General features: G+C 43.9%; 1 protein-coding gene across 1 annotated transcript in view; it reads right to left on the bottom strand.

Moving 5' to 3' along the window:
* Positions 1–10,209, bottom strand: part of AKAP6 (A-kinase anchoring protein 6) — a 439,998-nt gene extending 429,789 nt beyond the window's left edge. Inside the window, exon 1 of the mRNA XM_019552170.1 lies at positions 10,010–10,209. The gene's annotated coding sequence lies outside the window, so the exon portion shown is untranslated. The remainder of the gene's footprint in view (positions 1–10,009) is intronic.
* Between the last annotated feature and the right edge of the window lie 10,174 nt (positions 10,210–20,383).

The raw sequence follows: 20,383 nt of genomic DNA, 5'->3' as shown, positions 1-20,383 counted from the left end.
CATGTGGGCTGGGAAATCTGTTACACAGCTATTTGTGAAATGATGATTGCTACTCCACCCATTGAAAGATAGCTGTGCCAGAGTAAAATGTGACATTTTGAAATGGTAGCCATTTGGAATAGACTAAACATGGTTGCTGCCTACAAGTTCTTTGAACTGTAACACCTTTGCTTTAAAAAAGGCAAGCACTTCTGTATCTATGTTCTGCTGCACAGAAATGCACTTTGTTTGCATGTTTGTTTTTAATGATGGTTCTCCAGTTCAATATATATTGCATTCCTTAGCCTCTTCTCCTAGATGAAGGTTGAATCACATGGGATGTTGGATGCTTCCTGAAGCTGGGTGCTCAGTGCAGTTCCAAAAGACACATGGGACATTTTTACACCTCTAAGTGCTGCAACACTGGGCACTTTGAAAAGTGCTTGGAGCTGCAACACTTGCAGTTGTATAGGTGGTGAAATGTGCATGAGTGCTGACAAAATGCTGTGGCACACTTTTGAACAAACACACATAGAAGGTGCTTTAGTTCAAAAGCACATCACCATTTTCTGTGCACTGATATACATTTTGCTGCTTATACAACTGCACACAGTACAGCACAGTGCACATCAGCTCCTGTGCAGAGCAGACTCAATTAATCAAGTCTGCTCCAAAGTGGTGGACCTCCGGTGTATTGCAGGACCAAAAAGTATGTGTATAAGTGCCCATAGAGACTGTCCCTGAAAAGTGCTAACACAGGAGAATTGGTTACTTCTTACAAGCTACCCCCAACCCTAAATTTGCTAAAGGCCTGCAAATATAAGGGCGAAGTTATGCATTACACTTCGGCAACACTAAGTACAATACTAAGTCCATACTAAAACATCAGCATCTGCACATTAAAGCTCATTAACCTGTGCTAAGTGCATTCTAAACATCTCAAAGTTATGCCAACTCAGGCAAGGGTTAACTCTGGGCCATGCTACCTAGTTTATAGTATGGTAACTTCAGTCTGCTTCACAAAGATATAATGAGCAATTTACAGTCCTCCAGCATCCAAGAATGCATTGTTCCCAGCCCACCCGCCTCCCACCCAGAACAGGGATAGATCCCAGGTGTCCTAGCTCCTAGCCACACCCTTGCTTACCAGCCCTCTAGTGACAAGTCAGAGCTATGCAGACAACAAACAGTATTAATGTACAACTGTTCAGAGCATGTTCTAACTTCAACACTGCCTCATATTCCACAGATTTTGTACAGTCTAATTGGAGAGACAGAGCCATGAGGTGAGCAATGGTTCACCCTCCTTTGATTCCTGTTCCATCCAAACTTTCAAACTAGCAGTGGCATTTATATTCTGGTAGTGCTGAGAGAATGAATTGACTTCATGGCTCAATATCATCTCCTGATTATCTCTCTATACTCCCTGAGTGCTAATGACCTTGTATTCTTTTTAATGGTCTTGATGTTTCACTATCCAAACTATACTTTTTCTGCAATTTTGCTGTCTGTTAGCCATTCCTGGTAACAACTTTCTCCTTTTTCACAGCCCTGCAGACTGTTTTTGGCTGCAGCTAAAAACTTTAATTCAAGTAGGATATAGTTTCATAGTTTGTAGGGTCAGAAGGGACCTGAGCAGATCATCAAGTCCAACCCCCCTACCTTGGGTAATATTAACTCAGATGTAAAAATGACTGATGGTAAACATTGGAGGCACTGCCAAGACACCTTAGGCTAGTTTTTGTTCTATAAATCTGAATTAAAGATATACATTTAATTCTAATGGCTACAAGAAGTAACGATACAATATCTTGTGACTATTTTTGCCTAGTTTGTTGCATTTAAAAAAACCCTTTATATATACTCTAGCAAACATTCCAATAGTTATATTTGTTTTTGCTTTGATCTTAAACTGAATAATATAGTGTTAGCCCCCTTTATTAGTGAAGCTTCTAGATTTCTCTTTAACTGGAGAAAAAAATGTCTTGCATCTGTTATTTGCAATGATGTGTCACATTATCTGCGCCCCTCTTAAAAATTCTGAATCCACCCGTATCTAAATGTAATGTGTAACCTCACCCTTAGTGTCAAAGCATTACAATTATCCCATTTAGCTGGTAACAAATAGCTTACACTGATGAAGTGCCTTTCAAGTGAACATCCTTCAAAAGAATATCACATTTATTCAGTTACTTCAGCAGCAACTAAGTCAACATTTTACCTTCTCCAAGGATGCCAGGGCAACGTTGTCATCCGACATGTGATATGAGATCATCACCGCTAATGCAGAGCAATGAGAACCCTTGTTTTTGATATCTTGTCTCAAAGTTCCAGACACTGTGAGCTGCTCAGTGCTTAATTGACCTTGGAATGACAAAGAGCTGAGTCAGCCTTGCTTGGATGCAAAATTCCTCATAGTCCAGGTACTGCCAACCAAATATACCACAAGAAGGGTAGAGGAAAAGGCATTATTTTGAGAGTTCTAGGTTTACTTCCTTTCCCTATAAACCATAGTATTTAAGGTTCTTTAGCAACAACATTCATAATTATCTAGGACCTAGATTCCAGGTCAGTGATTTTCAGCCAGGCAACCAGAGTGCCATGATGTGCAAGGAGATGAGTAGATAAAGTAGGCAGATAGAGCACAAACTCAGGCAGATAAAGCACTGTCTCTACCTGGATGATGTGCCATTCCACTGCCTGGCTCCTCTGAAAGGAAGTAAGTACTACAATATATAAATCAGTTTTTTAAAATTGGGTGCCACTAAATTTACAAGAGTTATGGAGGACTGCCTCAAGTCCAATAAGATTGGGAACCACAGTTCTAAGTAAAGTATCTCTGTTGCTCTTGATGGTATTTGGAATTCACAGGAATACAACCTATATAAATTTTAAAAAATATAAGGACTTCAATGTTGGCTAAATAAATGTATAAAACACACTTGGAGATTTATTTAAATAGCTATAAGCATGCCTTTTGTTTTAAATAAAAATGGAATACACACAATAGTGCATCCTATAAAATGGCTCATGAATTAGCAGAAGCATTAAGCCTAATATAACAAATTCCAAGAGCTCTCAGTATGGGTGCCCTTGGTTCCAAATGTCCTTGTGGACATACAAACAGGTCTGCCTTCCCTTGGAAAGAGCAGATGACCTGCCAGTGCCCTCATACTATGTAGGGAGGTAATTGATTAATCAACATGTGTGCCCATGTAACAAAGTAACAACTACATCCACTGACTCTCCTGGGCAGAGGAAGGCTTTAGGGGTGTGCAAAATGAGCCCTATTCTATTCAGATTCAGTCCGAATCAGGGACAATGATTCAATTCATTGATGCGGATCACCGTCCCTAATTCGATTTGGCCAAATCCGAATGGGAAGATTCGGTGCCGATTCAGAGAATCGGCAATTCAGACATACACACAGCTTTAAATGTTTTTTCTACATACGTCAAGGTACCAGCTTGTCAACGCTGCAATGCTGAGGCACATGAAGTGTCCCATAGGAGTGCAGGGGGGGGGCTCTCCACATGCTTGGCAGCAAACCTGGAAGTGGACCAGAAGTACTTCTGGTCCACTTCCAGATCCACTAAGGAGCACGCTGCCCCACCGCCCCACCTCCCTGACTTGGTGATTGTCCCTGGGGGGACCCTGGGTGCCCCCCCCAGTCCCAGGAGGCACCATTTGCCAAGCCAGAGGGCTTGGGGGGGCGGGGGCCAGCACACTCCCTGGCAGACCCAGAAATGCTTCTGGTCCACTTCTGAGTCAGCTGCTGAGTGCACTGGGGAGCCCCCAGCACTTCTGTGGGACACTCCATGCATCCCAGCATTCACGAACTGCCTGATACTTAGAGGTATGTAGAAAAAACATTTAAAGCTGTCTTTATGTCTGAATCTCCAAATCTCTCTGAATCAATTCAGAGGGTTCCAATTCAATTCAGAGAGATTAAAAGGTCTTCTGATGCCATTTGGATTCGATTTGGTGGCCAAATCTCTGAATCAGGGACTGAAACTTTGCACAGCTCTAGAGGACATCCCAATCTCTGGTATTAAATGTGTCCAATCTAAACATGAATGATATGATCCCAGAGCTTCAGAATTACCACTCATTGACCCTCAATTTCAATATTCTATTCTTCATATGAGAAGGAAATTTCATCCTGAATTCCCCCCTCAAATCCCAGACATAAAATATTATTTAAACTATACTTACAAAACAATTTATTTCAGGATGAAACAAGTAAAGATGATGATTTACTTAATCTTATGATATGGGAAGCAATAACCAATACCAATCATAGAATCATAGAATCAGTGAGTCGGAAGGGACCTAGATAGATCATCTAGTCTGACCCCCTGCCATGGGCAGGAAGGAGCACTGGGGGTCAGAGGGGTCATAAGACCCCAGCCATGTGCCTATCCAGTCTCTGCTTGAAGATCTCCAGGGAAGGTGAGAGCACCACCTCTCTGGGAAGCCTGTTCCAGGCTCTGGCCACCCTTATAGTGAAATAGTTCTTCCTAATATCTAACCTAAACCTATCCTCCCTCAGCTTGTGGCCATTGTTCCTGGTGACTCCAACGGGGGCCCTGGTGAACAGACTTTCCCCGAGTTCCTGCTGGTGGCTCCTGAGAAAGTTGTAGGCAGCCACAAGATCCCCCTCAGTCTCCTCTTGCAGAGACTGAAGAGATTCAGGTCCCTCAGCCTGTCCTCATAGGGCTGGCCATGGAGGCCCTCAACCATACGAGTGGCCCTCCTCTGGACCCTCTCTAGGCTCTCCACTTCTTGAAGTGCGGCGCCCAGAACTGGACACACTAGTCCAGCTGCGGCCTGACCAGCGCCGCATAGAGGGGGAACAAGACCTCTCTGGACCTGTTAGTGATGCCCCTGGTGATGCATGACAGGGTGAGGCTGGCTCTGCCTATTGCTTCATCACATTGGCGAATCATATTCATCCTGGAGTCAATCCTGACTCCAAGATCCCTCTCTGCCTCTGTGCTGCTGAGAGGGTCAGCCCCTAACCTATAACCATAATGCTGGTTCCCTCTCCCCAGGTGCAGCACCCTGCACTTGTCCTTGTAGAACCGCATCCTGTTCAGTTCCGCCCACTTCTCTAACCTATCCAGGTCTGCCTGGATGCAGTCCATGCCTGCCGGTGTATTCCCTTTACCCCACAGCTTGGTGTCATTAGCGAACTTGAACAGGGTGCTCTCCACACCCTCGTCCAGGTCGCTAATGAAGATGTTGAACAGCAGTGGCCCAAGAACCGAGCCCTGGGGGACTCCACTGCCCACACCCTCCCCCGTTGACATCGACCCATCCACCACCACCCACTGGGTGCACCCCTGAAGCCAGTTTGCCACCCATGTGACCGTGCATTCATCAATGCCTCAGTCCCTCAGCTTGCCCACCAGAATTGGGTGGGACACTGTGTCGAAGGCCTTCTGGAAGTCCAAGAAGATGATAGCAACTTCCTCCTTCCTATCTAAGCTCTTTGTTACCTGGTCATAGAAAGAGACCAGGTTAGTCAGGCAGGATCAGCCTTACATGAACCCATGCTAGTTACTCCTCAACAGCACTTCCCCTGCAGGGCTCTCACAAATGTGGCCCTTGATAAGTTTTTCAAAGACCTTCCCCAGGATAGAAGTGAGGCTGTCTGGCCTGTAGTTGCCAGGCTCTTCCTTCCTCCCCTTCTTGAAAATGTGATGTCTCATAAGTGAACAGCCACCCCACGCTAAAACATGGATTATACAGTGAGTAGTGCAGTATCAGCTTTGTATCTTTTGCAGAAGGTAAGCATGGTATTGACTATTAATTTCTATACAGCAATGATTTTCTTAAGTACAGAGCCTGAATACCAGGCTCTGAAGACCACAGTTCTCACTGAAATCAGTGGCGTTCAAAACCTGGGGTGTGGAGGGAAATCAGGCCCCCAATTCTGTCAGCAACTTTTTTTGTAATTGTATAATTTTTATAGATCACAAGTTTCATTGAGTTTCAATGGGACATGAGCCCATGCGCCATTTAAGCACTTTTGAAAAGACCACCAACTCAAATTAAGACTTCAGTTGTACTGTTGAACATAACATTTGACTATTTCACTACAAAATTCTTCTTTCAGTTTACTTACTAGAAATAGGTTCCTAGATGCCTATTTCCCCTTTTAAGCCAACTGGGGGAAGAAGATGGCTCTATGCAGCCATCTAATCCAGAGGTGAGACCTTTAGACCCCAGAAATCTTCAGGGTTGACTACAGAGAAGGAAGAAATCTCTGTGCTAGGAGTGCGTGCCATGTCATTTGATTTAAGTCTACATGATGGCATCTGCATTAGAACTTGCAGCCACAAATGCACATTTAACAAGCACTACCCTTTTGTATTCCAAGGCAAATTCCCAGGGTGGAATCAGGTCTGTCAGTTTGGGAAGGATCAGGTTTCTGCTTGACACCTGAACCATCTCCATGTACCATGATTAAAATAAACATTCCAGCTGCATATAGACATTCAGGGAGGTTAGACCAAGTTAAAAATGGCCACCTAATCTAAGGCAAGTCAGGATGGGAGGAGGAGTAGGGGGGTTTGGGGGGAGCAAGTAGGCTTGGGGGGGGCCCAAAGGGCAATATGGGAGGGGAGACAGGGTACCCAGGGAGCACTGGAGAATTGCGGGGGGCAATTGTGGGAGGGATCAGGAGGATAGGCAGCATCTATGGGGTGGATCAGGGAGCCAGCAGGGTCTGTAGAGGTGCTTGCAGGGCATGAGGGACTCTCTTCCCCAATCCCCCAGGTTCACAGACTATTTTTAGCTCCCCAACTCCCAAATGAATGACCCCCCATCCCTCCTGCCCTTCTCACCACCCCAACTTACTTACTTGGCTCCTGGCACTGGTGAACACTAGTAAAACTGGCACTGGGATCTGCTTGCAAGATGGGGGGTTTGGCGGGTTGGGGGAGGGGGTATTCTCTGGATAGGAGTGGGGAGGGGAAAGAGGCTGGGGGGCTAAAAATAGCCCTGTACCAGGCAGTGGGTAGGAAAAGTGCAGCCCAGAGCTGGGGCTGGTAGTGGGGCTGTGCTGGGAGCTGTATAGAAGAAGTTTAGGACAGTTAGATGAGTCTAAAAAAATGGTCAACCCAATCTAAATTTAGTGCACCTCAGGAGGTAGGGCTAATTAAGATTGGATTGGCTATTTTTAGACCTATTTAACTGTCTTGAACTTCTATACAGTTCACAGTTAGATCTACCTAACTTGTTCAAGGTCCACACCGGGGCAAACTAAGTTAGATTGGGTGGCCATTTTTAACCCTATCTAACCTCCTCCGAACCTCCCCCAAACGTCTATATACAGCCTCCATCATCAAATTCTTAGCAAAATTAAGCAGTACCGTCTTCTGAGTCTACCCGCGCTTTTATGTTACACTTCTGTTTCTAACCATACCTCACTGCAAAACTGCGGTCAGAATTCCTGTCAATATTGCTGAGCCCATCTCCTCCTGCAGTGGGATTGCTTACAAAATGTATTTGTTTCAGGAATGATGCACAAAGGGAAGCCATGGAGATAAAATTGAAATGCCAATAATGTACAGGCTTTTAAACCCTGCCTCATACACTAGATTGTTCTGATCATGACTGTTATGCCTTAACATGAGCCAGAATTATGTTATTTCTAGAAAGTTTCTGCAACACTACATGTGATTGGAAAGGCTAATTTCTTTTTCCTCAGTACAAGTCTCTCTCTCTCTCTGTTCCCAGCATCTTCTGTTCAGCTATTGGTCATATATTAAGTAAACAAAAAAATGTTGCTAAATAAGGTATTTAGTAGGATCTGAGACCAGCACTGTCTGTGATGTACCCACGAAGCCAGCACTGTCATTACAACTGTTATCCATGGGTGTTTCCCAGAGCAAACAATGTTCTGAAGGAAGGGCATGGGGGAGAAAGCTTTGAAAATTATGTTTATTTTAAATTATCAACACCCCCCCCCGAACTACAATCTTTTGCATTGGGTGGGATTTACTAGTATATCAATCATTTATCTACATTTTTCATAGAGAAAGAGGGCTAGAAGGGACTTCCAGAGGTCATCTAGTCCAACCCAGGACTAGATGCAGGACTTCATTTCCCTGAGCCAATTCATATCATTCATAATTAAGTCTAGTCTTCAAAATTTCTAATGCTGCTGCTAGTCACCACATGCAAGGTCTAACAAAGCACATTACTGTGCGTTAATAATGTCATGCTTAATCCAGGCCTCTCACCCTCTACCAACCTTTAATTGCATATTACATCTGATCCCTGAACTTGTAACTTAAACATTGTTCACCAGTTTTCTTTAGATCCCTAATTCAGCCACCAGCCAGACATCCTCCCCCACCCTCTTGCTAACTCATCCCTTCTGAGCGTGCTTGGTGAACACCCAGTGATCCCAAGAGACTACTACTTGTATACTGTAAAATACCACAGTTCATTTTAAGAAACATTGTAAGTAGAGCAACATCACTGTAATACGCATCATCCTCTATTTGTTTTGTTTTTTGTGCTTCAACACAGCAGATGTGTGCTTACACCACACTGGAAATAGCATACAAGATGTGGTGCAGACTGTCTAATTAAATCTAAGAGCTCCATTCCAGCTAGTGCCAGATGAGACCATCGTGCCTGTCCCTATAAAGAGGAATCAGATCTGATTACCCTTACTATATTATGCTTTACATCTACTGCCTTGTGTTTCTTTATATTTGATAGACATTAGGAAAGCAGTAGTGGTTGGTGTTTCTTTTTACACTTTTCAAACACAAACTAAACTGAGCAACCAGAGACCGAGACCACTCCCTTATTCCTAGTGGACATATTGATCAATCAAAAACTGACATGTGTCTGGTCTTTTCTTTCTTTCTAACAGCAAACAGCTGAAAGACTGAATCATCCAAACATTCAAAAGAAAAAGAATTAACATTGTTCTATTCCATCTGGTCAGATTAGCTTGAAAGTTAAGTAAAATGAACATGGTTGCCAGATGCAAGACCACACTATAACATAGAAACCATTAGACAGACATTCTGAAGAGTTGCTAAATTTTCTAGATATCATGTTACAATCAAATCATTTGGGATGCTAACATCTACATTCTCCCCCTTATTATAGAGGGGAAGCCAGAACCATTATTCATATTTTATTTTATTCGTGTGTGAAAGAACACAGCAACAACACTTGGAAAGCTTGGATCTTCGGCTACACCTTTTACTGCAATTGCAGCAGAAAACAGACTTGCTTTCCTTCCAGAAAAGAGTGGGTCTGAGATCTACTAAATACACATGCACAGGTTGACAATAAAAAGATGGAAGAAAAGGAATACAAAAAAAAGGCAAGGCAAGAAGCTGCTGGACTTTCAAAATACCTACTTCACCACTGGAGTGTTAAAATTTTAAACAAATTTGTCTCATAATTTTGTTTCTCTATTTTTAAATGCCAGAAAAACAGAGCAGTACAGAACCATGTTTAAAATTTTTAAAGTGCCAACTGCGTATTCAGCATGGTGTGTGTAGCATTTTGTGTACTCTCACATTTCCTAGCCCTACTGAAGGTAAATAATGATATTCATGCTGCAAAACTACTCAGGATTTTATAGGTTAAAAGGGGGGCTTGTTTACAGAAAATATTATCCCTTTCACATAAAAGGAAGAGAGGTTTATTCTGTCTTCATGGCACTAAAATAGCAAATAGCTTTTAGCTCCATATTACAAACAATTATTGCAACTCGGATGTAAATCTGAAATTCAAATATACTCTGTAAAGATACTCAGGATGTTGTACACAAACATAGCAAGAATAATTAGACAAAATTCCGGCTGAGTGTGCCTTCAGTAGGCCTTTGTCTTAGCCCATCTGCCTGAAAAATAATATTTAGGCATGCAGCATCTTTCTTCAAACCCCATTTTCACATAGCAAAACCCATATGTTCTAATATTAGGAGAGCCATGCACAAATCAAGAAAGCAGTGCTGTAATTGAAAACAAGCATAACATTTAGCACTTACCATCTCCTGTTCAAACCATCCTCTTTTGATGTTTACGGCACATCTGTAGGATGCAATACTAGGAGGTGCCTTGTGTGACCTGCTGCATGATGCTGTGACATCAGTTCAGATGATGCAGCTCATTATGGGAAAGACTGCTGTTGCCATGGCAACCAAGATGTGATAGGAATCCGTACTGCATTTCCAGGAGAGCCCAAGACAATACGGAAGCCCTTTAAAGAGACAGACAAAATGCTAACGGACTCCTAAAGTGCTGTGCCATAGCATTTTACTACCCATGTAACTGTACTCGTTTTCTCATTACATTTGCATTTAGATAAAAGAAATTAGTCTCTCACTTGATAACAAATATAGATGTGCGAGTTGAAATGATTTTGGTAAAAAAAAAAAAAACATTTAAAATTAATATAAGTTGAATTATTAGTAAAACAATTTTATAAAATGTTTAATGCAGAAAGAAGCTTGTTTAAAAATATTGCGTGTGGGCTTTTAACATGAAGGCTGTTTTAAACTGAGCTGTTAAGGAGTAAAAGAGATGGCACCCTGCCCCACCCTGATACTGGATAATAACAGCTGAGAGTCATAGAAATTCAAGATGCTGACAGTAAGGAAATTGCATCAAAGTTCCAAATGACCAAATCCTGTTGTGGAATTAGTAGCTGTATGTTTTTTCCTTTTTTTTAAAAAAGCAAAAATCATTTTTATTCGCAAGAGGGCTGAAGAAGTTTCTAGTCAGTCAAGGGAAAAACCTCCTTATCTTTTTTCAGCTGTAGGCCAACATACAGTACCATCTGCATGCTGAGTAGGTTGCCTTTCATCTGTCCATCAGGCAGACACACAAATAAAGATTTAGAAAGCATGTGGGCAATCTGTGTGCCTCCTGGGCCACTCAACCCTAAGCCCTCTCCCCACTGCTGCAGTGGGGAAAGATACTGAAAACAAGAGCCTCCTCCAGATTTGCCTAGGAGGCTCAGTTTGGTGGATCGGATGATTAGAAATTAACTCAGTTCCTGGAATCTGTTCCACCTTCCAATAGCATCAGCAGAGACAGAAGAGGCTGTGAGACAAGTATTAACTGAAATGCTGTGGAAATGAAAATTCACATCCAAGGCAAAAATCAGGGCATTTCTGGCTTTCTGCCAGTTCTATTTTGATGAGAAAGTTTCTGGCAAAACTGCATTTCCCAGCCATGCAAATCCCTTTCTACATGGTAGAAAAATTACACAAAAGGCCTGGACTCTATAAACTGCATAGGCCCCAGCCCAAAGGAAAACACAGGCCAGATCTGATTGAAGGAGCCCCCAGGCTCTAAAGATGTCCAGTAAATTCTGGTGCCAGCATCTAGAGTGGTAACACTTGCTAGACCTCAAGCTATCAAAATCTAGGGAAGTTTATTACAATTTCACCTGCTGTACCATAAGCAATAATTACTACTTACCATCAAAACTCAGAGGGGAAAAAATAAGGCCTTACACCCTTCCTTCAAAGGATCAAGTGCTTATAAATGACAACGCTTTCCCCTGCAATTTGGCAGGCTTATGGTCATTTAGCCCCTTGCGGTCCCAAGTGTTTTAGATTTTCCAACTCTGTTCTCATTCTAGCTTTAACCCCATGCCATTGCAAACAGACTGAAATCCCACAAGGTGTTCAACCATCACAGTGAGACTGGTAATCAGAATAAACATTTTCTCACAAAGCATTCACTGCATTCAAAAGGTTGTCTAAGTCTATCCCAACCATGAAGTTAGTCCAATAAAAGCTATCACTTGCAAAAAGCCTTGCTTCACACATTTGCTCGTGAAATATTTCCAGCTGAAATAATTCCTCATTTTTATATTTTGTGGGTTTAAATTTTTTGTTTCTATCTATTATGGATATATGTATAAAACAGTGACCCTTAAAAGTATGGAATATGATTCATACAAGTCACACATTTTAAGTTCAGGAATTTCACTGGGTCTTCATATACACTGTGTATAATGGTCGTAATGGTTTCTGAGTAACTTAAAACTTCTAAAAGTATATATTTAAAAGAGCTCTATTCTTTCCTCCAAGTGCTAAGTGATAGAGTTTACTACCATTGTAGGAAAACTATTTGGAAGAAGTGAATCTTGTGTGTGTGTGAATGTGTAAGAGTGAGTCGTTAGCTGATCATGGGAGATGCTGCGGAAACAGCAGTGTTGCAATCTGAACTAATAGGAATGATGTGGTAAATACTGCAATGGTAAAGAGAATATCCTTCTCTTTTTCTTTTCTTTTTTTTTTTTTTTGCTTACATGTGGTGCATCATATCTACCTAGCACTGTCTGCAAGTATTCTTAGATCTGTGTATCATTATATCTATCCTACAATATCCAGTGGTACAATGGTTTCCAGCGACACGTAAAGTTTTTCATTAGGTGCTCTTGCATCTGCTTAACATTTTGGTTCCCCACCCCCCCCAACAGCTGTTCTGAACAGTTCCATCCTGAGTGAGTCGGAAGATTTTTAGGACAGATGTGTGCTTGAGGCTAATTTCTTGGACAGTTTCAGTTTAAATATTTTGTCTATTTTAGAGAACAATATTAAGGAAAAATGATTTTCCTAGAAAAAGGTCTAGCACTTTCATGCTTTGAAGCATGGGTTTAAAATATGGCAGGATGGTACCAGGAATAGGCCTCTCTTGTGGTGGTGAAAATTTTGTCCAAATTTTCACTCAGTTTAAAAAAAAAAGTGTTCACCTACATGCAATAGAGATTTATCAAAGCTGGGCAGCTAAATTCTCCGACAAGTGTATCTGAACTGAGCATGCTCCAACCCCTCACTGCCTACTGCTGACAGGACTATACATATGCCATCCCCACACAGAGCAGTCACCGTGGCATGCTGCATACATGGGCATGTTTCATCCCAGAATCATAAGGCTGAGCATGACTTTCCCTGTACTTGCTCCTCCCAAGTTGTAGGGGACCACAATAGATCTAAAATAGTGCTTTCACTGCTCCCTTTGCTGATTTCCAACACCATGGAGAAGAAGGGGAGCTCCCCAGGGTGAGGAATGACAGTGGAGAAGGAGAACAGAAGTCGAAGGACACAAGGGACTATGAATAGGATGGAGGATCTCTACTGAAAGAAACAAATTCCATTCAAAATATATTCCATTTAAAAAAATAGTAGGGTTGAAGTGTTGTTGTGTTGATTTCTCTCCAGACCTAAGGAAGGGTAATACTGGTACTGAAAGGATATTTGGATACAGCCTGATCATGGCTTGTGTATAATGCATGTCCCATTGGCTCTACAGCTAAGAATAATTTCAGTACAGGCACACATTCTGATTTACATTATAACACACCCCTTGCCCTTTAATACAAGCTTGCAAAATTTATATTTCTCAAGTTTTTGCCCCACCTACCTTGAGTAGTTTAAATAAAAAGTTATATTTACATTCATCTTAAATAATAAAAAAGAATACTCAAAATAATTCAGTCTATTGTTTGGTAGCAATACTTTCCTTTGCTTTCATATTGTGGGTTAGCTGGACTTATAGACCAATCAATGCAAGTGAAACACTATCATAAAATCCAAGGATATTCACCTTCAGAGTCCAGGGGGTGCATGCAACATGGATTGCAGGCCCCAAGCTATACACTACAGGGCCACATGGTTAGAAAATGATGTTTAAAAGTTTCCTTTTGGGAATTGGCTTGTAGGTGAAGTAGATTGAATTTTATTAGTAGATGTTTAGAGTTATGAATCCAAAAAGATGACAAAGCCAGTAGGAAAATACAAACTGCCCGAGCAAGGGCCTAATGTAAGAGGGATGGGGGTGAGGAGGGGGAACACAACTAGGTTATAGAAAATACAATGTTAATTGTATTAGAATAATGATCTAGTGGGAACAGCAAGGGTTTCTAAAAACCTGGTTGTGACAAAGTTTCCTTCAAGGTCCACTGTGTCTGGAACCAGCAGACATCATGTCTGAGGCCAACGGACAAGCAGACATACACAGGCTTGGAAATTGAAGACATGTACCACACTGTTCCATAACATGAGATAAGGGACTCTGCCATGTTGGCCAGGTTACAGTGACCAGCTGCAGAGCCCTTAGGATTTCTGGTTTTGGTGGATGGCCCAAATTAGGACACCAGTAAATGACCAGATTAAGATGTGTGCATGTGATGGGTTTGTTTGAATGAAGGAATATGCTTACAAGACAGAATACGGACAATATGATGACCACAGAGAGACCAATCAATGATGCCCAGGAATGAAGACTTAATCAGGAGGGGAAAAGAATATAAAATGGAGGAATTTCAGAGCAGCAAAGGGTTCCTGATTGGGGAACCTAAGGCCCCATGGGCAGAGGGCATACCACCAACCTGTCTCACCCACCCCACTTGGGGTGGGCCGCAGCCCTCAATCTCCGCACTGCTGGCATCTGACATTAAAAAAAAGAACCACAGGGTGAAGCTCACGTACTGGCCAGACTTACCTTCCCTCTGTGACAGCATTCAGACTGGTAGATATAGAATCTGGGGGGCATTATTTTGTTTGCCTTGCCTGCATTATTCTTATCTGCTATTACTGTGTATCAATAAAATGTACCTATTATTGAATGGAGAAGTCCTGGTCAGTCTGAGGGTTTGGGTTCGCCCAGAACAAAGTATCTGGGTCATAAATCCAGTGCCAACAGCCACACCCTGTGCTGACTCCTAGGATCTCTACCATGTATGGCACCCCTGCTATGCTAGTCCCCAGCCCCCTGACTGGCACCACATGGGCAATGCCAGCCCCCACAATGGAGCAGCACAAGCTTCCCCACCACTCACTGTGCAATTCCCACCCTCTGCTGCTACGGGCAAGAGAGTCTCCCCCCACACTGCTGCTGCACAGGAGAGCTCTTTCCCCACACCACTGCTGCCATGCAAGGAGCACAAGCTTCCCACCCAAGTGCCTAGAAAAGTGCTGCTGTGCAGGCAGCCCAAGTCTCCCCATCACCATTTAGGCAGCAGGCTTACCAGACTGCTTCTAGCTGTGACCCAAAGACCTCCACAGCTGTAGCACCAGGAGCAATGGGACTGGTGGCAGCTGAGCTGGAGCCCTCAAGCCACATGTAAACTCCTTGTGGGCCAAATGGAGCACATAGGCTACCAGTTGGACATCCCCATATAGTCAGTCTCCTTGCAATAATACCTTTCCTAACAGTCCAAAAGACAAACTTCTTAATTGGAGCAAGAAGTAAGAAGAAACTGCAGTAAGATTCTAACTCAATATACTTAGTGAGATCAGTTAGTGAAGGTCAGTTAAATATACTTAGTGAGGGTCAGTTAAAGGCAATTTTAATGTTTAATTAAAGAAAATTCCCAAATCACAATGTGCTTAAACAAGTATAAGTCCATGCATCAACCTTCTTAAGGGGAAATCCTTGTTGTAGTCGTTCAGAAAAGAAGTATGAAAACAAAGTCATTAACTTGAGCTTATCAGCTACTGGCTTAAGCTTTCCATACACAGATAGCTTATAGAGAAGTGGACAGACCATGTGTATCTTCCATTCTCGAAATTCTACCATCTCAAGCTGCCTCATAAACATGCAGAAAGAATGCTTTATTTAAAGATAAACATACTACTTCACCAATAATGCACACTCCATACTACTATACAGACTCATAGGACCTCTCTACATGTGCAAGTAAAGCCACAGTAGGATCTAAAGGACAATTCATACAATTGCTACAGGTGCATGGCAGGAGGTGTGACAGTGGGATCACATATGAGATCCTATTTCACATTATTGCTAGAGCAGGGATACCCCTCCCCCTGCACCAGCAAGAAGCAAGCTCCTGAAGCTGGGATCTGCACGCACCTCAGGTGAGGGGCTTCCAGCCCCAAGGGTGGGGGAGGGGGGAAGGAATCCAAAAAACAGAATGAAAAATTGCTGCTGGGGTGATCCTCTTGCCCAAAGGGTTTCATGCATCCCTGGGGTGAGGGTATCACCAGGAGACAACTAGCTGTGGAAAACTAGCACCTGCAGCTTTGGAATACTAGGTCCTGTCAGCTGTGGGGTGCTGCTGAGTCTAAGAGTCCCTAGCAATTGTAGGACTCACAGCCCAGCTGGGTGGAGGCAACACTGTACCTAAACTCCTAGTGGCCCCGAGTGAACTTTTAGTATCGGGCCCCACTTCACCAGAGGTGATGATGATGATAATAATAATAATACCATTTTGGGGGCCCCTTTCTATCTAGGCCTCAGGCAGCCACCTGGTTCACCCATGCCTGTGTCTGGTCCTGGGCAGGGGGCAGCCTTATAGCTGGGAGCCCACAACTGATTGTGCTCCTAACTGCAGGAGATACCCTGCTATACATGCAAGTTAAAGCTGGATAGTAACCAACTATAAGTTCGTATGCATTTTTGAAGTCTCAACTTTATAGCTGGCTGGAGCTTTTTATGACTTGATAGGTACAGACAACCCCGCTTAACACTGTTTTGCTTAGCACTATTTCACTATTGATATATGGGTATAATGTAAATTAGCACTAATTCCACTTAGAACTCAGCAAATTTCATTATAACACTCATAGGCATTGTAAAACTGGTACTGAAACTGGCACTAATCCTGACAGCCCTGATTCTGGTGATTTTGGTGGCTTTAGAAAATTAGAAGTGCAAGTGAAGGTTGGTTTCGCTTAACGCTTGGTTTCACTTAATGCTCAGTTTTTCAGCAATGAATTGAGAGCACCAAGTAAGGGTTGCCTGTTCTTTACATGTGTAGCTGGTCTCAAGGTAATTGCATAATTAACTGGTTAACTGCATGACACCTGTAATGTGTAGAGGGGGCCATAGAATCAGAGAGAAGTAGCCCCAGAAGGAACCTCCTCAGGCCAGGCAATCTGACCCCATACCTCAGGACCATCCCCATCAAAACCATCTGCACCTGTTGGGCTTTGAACATCCGGTCCCGTGCCGCCTGGCTTTGGTTGTGTAGGACTGCTCATCGCTCCGTCCCTGTGGTTGTACCACATGGATGTCCTGCCCCGGGGTAGCCTCCACCCCAATCCCACTTGCCACGACTTTGTTTGTTCCTTCAGTGGTGGGGTTCGACTACTGGGGCTTATCCAGAGTCTGGGATCTCTGGACAGCAGTCTTCCGTGAGGCTCCAACCTCCCCTACACCTCGCCCTGATACCCAGCCTGGATGAGTTGCTGAAGTCTCTCGGCCCGACCCTCGCCTCTTGATGTAATGGGCACTATGGTACAGATGTATAAGGTCTAACCCGACCTCAGATTGAGCCGACTCTAAGGCCCACTGTGGCCTTTCCTCCTACCCCTCCAAGTGGGAAACAGAAAGAAACCAAAGGAAAACACTGCCAGTAAAATTCCTGACCTGACACAAAATGGGCTACCCTAGCTCTGAGAATTCCCCAACTAACCCTGTCCCGGGTACATATATGTTGGGCAGTTATCCCCCGCTGAGTGCCAAACTGGACTACTGCTGGTCCCTCAAGTTCAGCCCACTCTGTCCCTCACTGGGCAGCTCTAGCCAGTAGGAGCTTGTTTCCTGCAGCCCCTCCCACTGCTTAGGCTCTCCATTCCCTGTCTGGGTTTACTCCTGGAGCCTTCCCATTCCCGTGCCGATCCCACCTGGGTTGCTGACTCGACTTCCGTCACCCTCTCTTCGGGGCCATCCCTGCTGTCATCTTCTTCATTCTGAACCCTTGAATCCTCTTCCTCAACTCCTTCACTGGGAAGAGGGGCATCTGCCGTACTGCTGCTGGCTTCCTTCTTCTGGCAGTCTCTGATGCAGCATCCTGCCTCGTGGAAGGTCATCCGGACCCTTCTCACCCCTAATCAGGGTTCCAAAGACACCTCTTCTGGTGACTCTGCTCCTGATCTTCCTCCCTCTTCTTCGCCTGAACCATCTTTTATCTTCCCGTGCCAGCTCCATTCACTCCTCTCCGCAGCTGGCCACAGTTTCAAAAAGATGCAGCTAATCAGCCCCATGGGTCCCGCTGCTATTTCCCGTCTCACCACGGCATCAGCTGCAGGTAAGGGAGTCTCCATTTCTTTTCCTCTTTCCTCGCCTTCCCTGTTATGTTCTGGGTCCCGGGGTTCGCCCTTGGCCCCTCGGGGTCTGTCCCCTGTATCTTCCCTGCGACACCATCCTACACAAATCAATTGTCTAACCTCTTAGACAAACTACACTGTAAACCCAGAGAGAACACAACACCTTAACCTGCCACAGATGAAACAGAGGGAACACAGCAACCAAAGTCCACCTTCAGTAAAGGTAGTTAATATATGCTCAAGAGATCCCAGATAGAAGACTGTGATGGCCAGAACCAGAGGGATTAATAAGCAATAAATATGTGCTTCCTAGAGTCATTTGGTATTTTGCCTAAACAGGTATTATTAGTTAATATAAAGCTTGTAAGTTTGTAAACTGCAAATGTAACTTTCTGTCATAAGTTTAACCAAAGTGATCAAATTAATTGTTCGTGGAACTGACTGGGCCCCGTAGGCAAAGCTGTAGCTGCAAGATTAGCTGACCTAATGGTTTCTGCTCAGGGTTCAGGTTTAACGATAAAAAACTGGATCCAACTGCCTGGCACACCCAACACATTCCAGGAAAGCACGTCCCAAGAAAGCATATTCAAAACAAAACAACCTAAAAGGGGTTGGGGCTTAGGCAGACCAATGTCAATTTGAAACCTAAAGGTGCTGCATTGTAATTTGCTTATTGGATAAACGCGAGTCTAGGTAGTAACCTTTTATGATAGTTTTTAACACCTTTCAATCCCATAGAGTAACAGCTATAGAGCAAGATTATGAGTGGCTCTAAAGCCAACAGATTAGCATAAGACTAGGTATAAAAAGCATGTGCATCAGGTGACCAGCAGGAAGGAGGGAACAGAATGGTCATTTCTGTTCCACGCCCGGACTCCGGACTCCTGGTGTGAGTGAGGATCGGATCCTGATCAAGGGACCTTCCCCAGTAATCCCTCTGACAATGTCAACTGGGGACGCCTAACTTTGCTGGAATCACTTGACGCATACCTAGGCATCAAGGGACTATCAATAAGTTGCCAACCCATGTCTGTCTATCCATTGTTTTGAACAGCCTAGTGGCTTATACCCTCGCAGTGCCCAGTTGGCCTGAGACAGAATTGATCTATCTGTTGTTATTATCTGTTATTTACTATTAGCTGTTTAATACTGCATTATCTGCTTATCACATTTATCTTTCTGTTAACTGTTGTGTGTGTGTAAGCTATAATAAAATTTGTCTTTACTTCACTCCCAACTTTGCCTCCTTGATCTGAAACTGAACCTAACAGCTGAGTTGGCCTGTGATAGAATTGATACACTCACAGTGCCCAGAGGACCACAACCCCCACTGCAGAAGAAGTGAAAAAACCCACAGTCCATAGCAATCTTCCCATGGGGTAAAATTTCTTCCTGACCCCAAATATGGTGACTGATCTGACCCAGAGCAGATGTCAGAGGCAAGACTCTCTAGCCAGAAACCTCCAGGTTTAAGTCCCAGCAAAAGCATTGGACAATCCTTACTTTTAAAGATTTTGTAGTCCAGTTCAGAGAAATACTTTCCCTAGTTCTTCACTCTCAGATTTTATGCACATTGTTTAAAACCACATTCTAGAAATGAGAACTTTTACTTTGGCCTCTGATTGAAAAAGAAGACAACTACTCTACACTCACCAGTAGTAATTCTGCTCCAAGAAAGAAAAAACTAGGCCTGTGCAAAGCATCTGTGCAAAACAATCCCTTTGGATTCCGCTGATTCAGGGGACAGCAATTCAAGTCAGTCATTCGAATCACTGTCCCAAACTGATTCAGCCAAATCACACAGGCTGATCTTCCACCTGGTCTCCCAGCCCCAGCACTGGGTGCCCTTCCCACCCCAGCTCCCAGCACTTTGGAAAAAAGCTCCGACTCACTGGGTGCTGCCGGGTGGGGGCTGATCTCCGCTGCCCTGCACTGGCCCACACCATGTGGGGGGCTTTGCATGAGCCCCCCTGACAGCCCCCTTCTCCCCCTGGCAACCCCCATGGCTGCCTCATCCATCCCAGCTCTTTAAGAAAAAACAAACAAACAAAAAAAACCCAGACTCACTGTTCCTGCCCAGTGGGGAGTGCACGCACAAGACAGAGCCCCATCGGGCATAAGCCAGTGAATCGGGGCTTTTTTTTTTTTTTTTAAAAGGGCTGGATTGAACAGCCATGGGGGGCGGGTGCTGGGGGAGTGGGCAGAGGATGGGGCTTGGCAGGGGTCCCCCCATGGTCTCCTCCTCCAGCCCTCCCCTCCCACCCGCTACTTACGAGCTCCGAGTCTGGCTCCAGCGGGCAGGGACCACCCCAATCATTGAAGTTCTTCGAATTG

This window comes from Crocodylus porosus, unplaced genomic scaffold, assembly GCF_001723895.1.
Source record: "Crocodylus porosus isolate Cpor-Errol unplaced genomic scaffold, CroPor_comp1, whole genome shotgun sequence".
NCBI classification, from domain to species: Eukaryota; Metazoa; Chordata; order Crocodylia; family Crocodylidae; genus Crocodylus; species Crocodylus porosus.
This window is presented reverse-complemented; position numbering and strand designations above follow the sequence as displayed.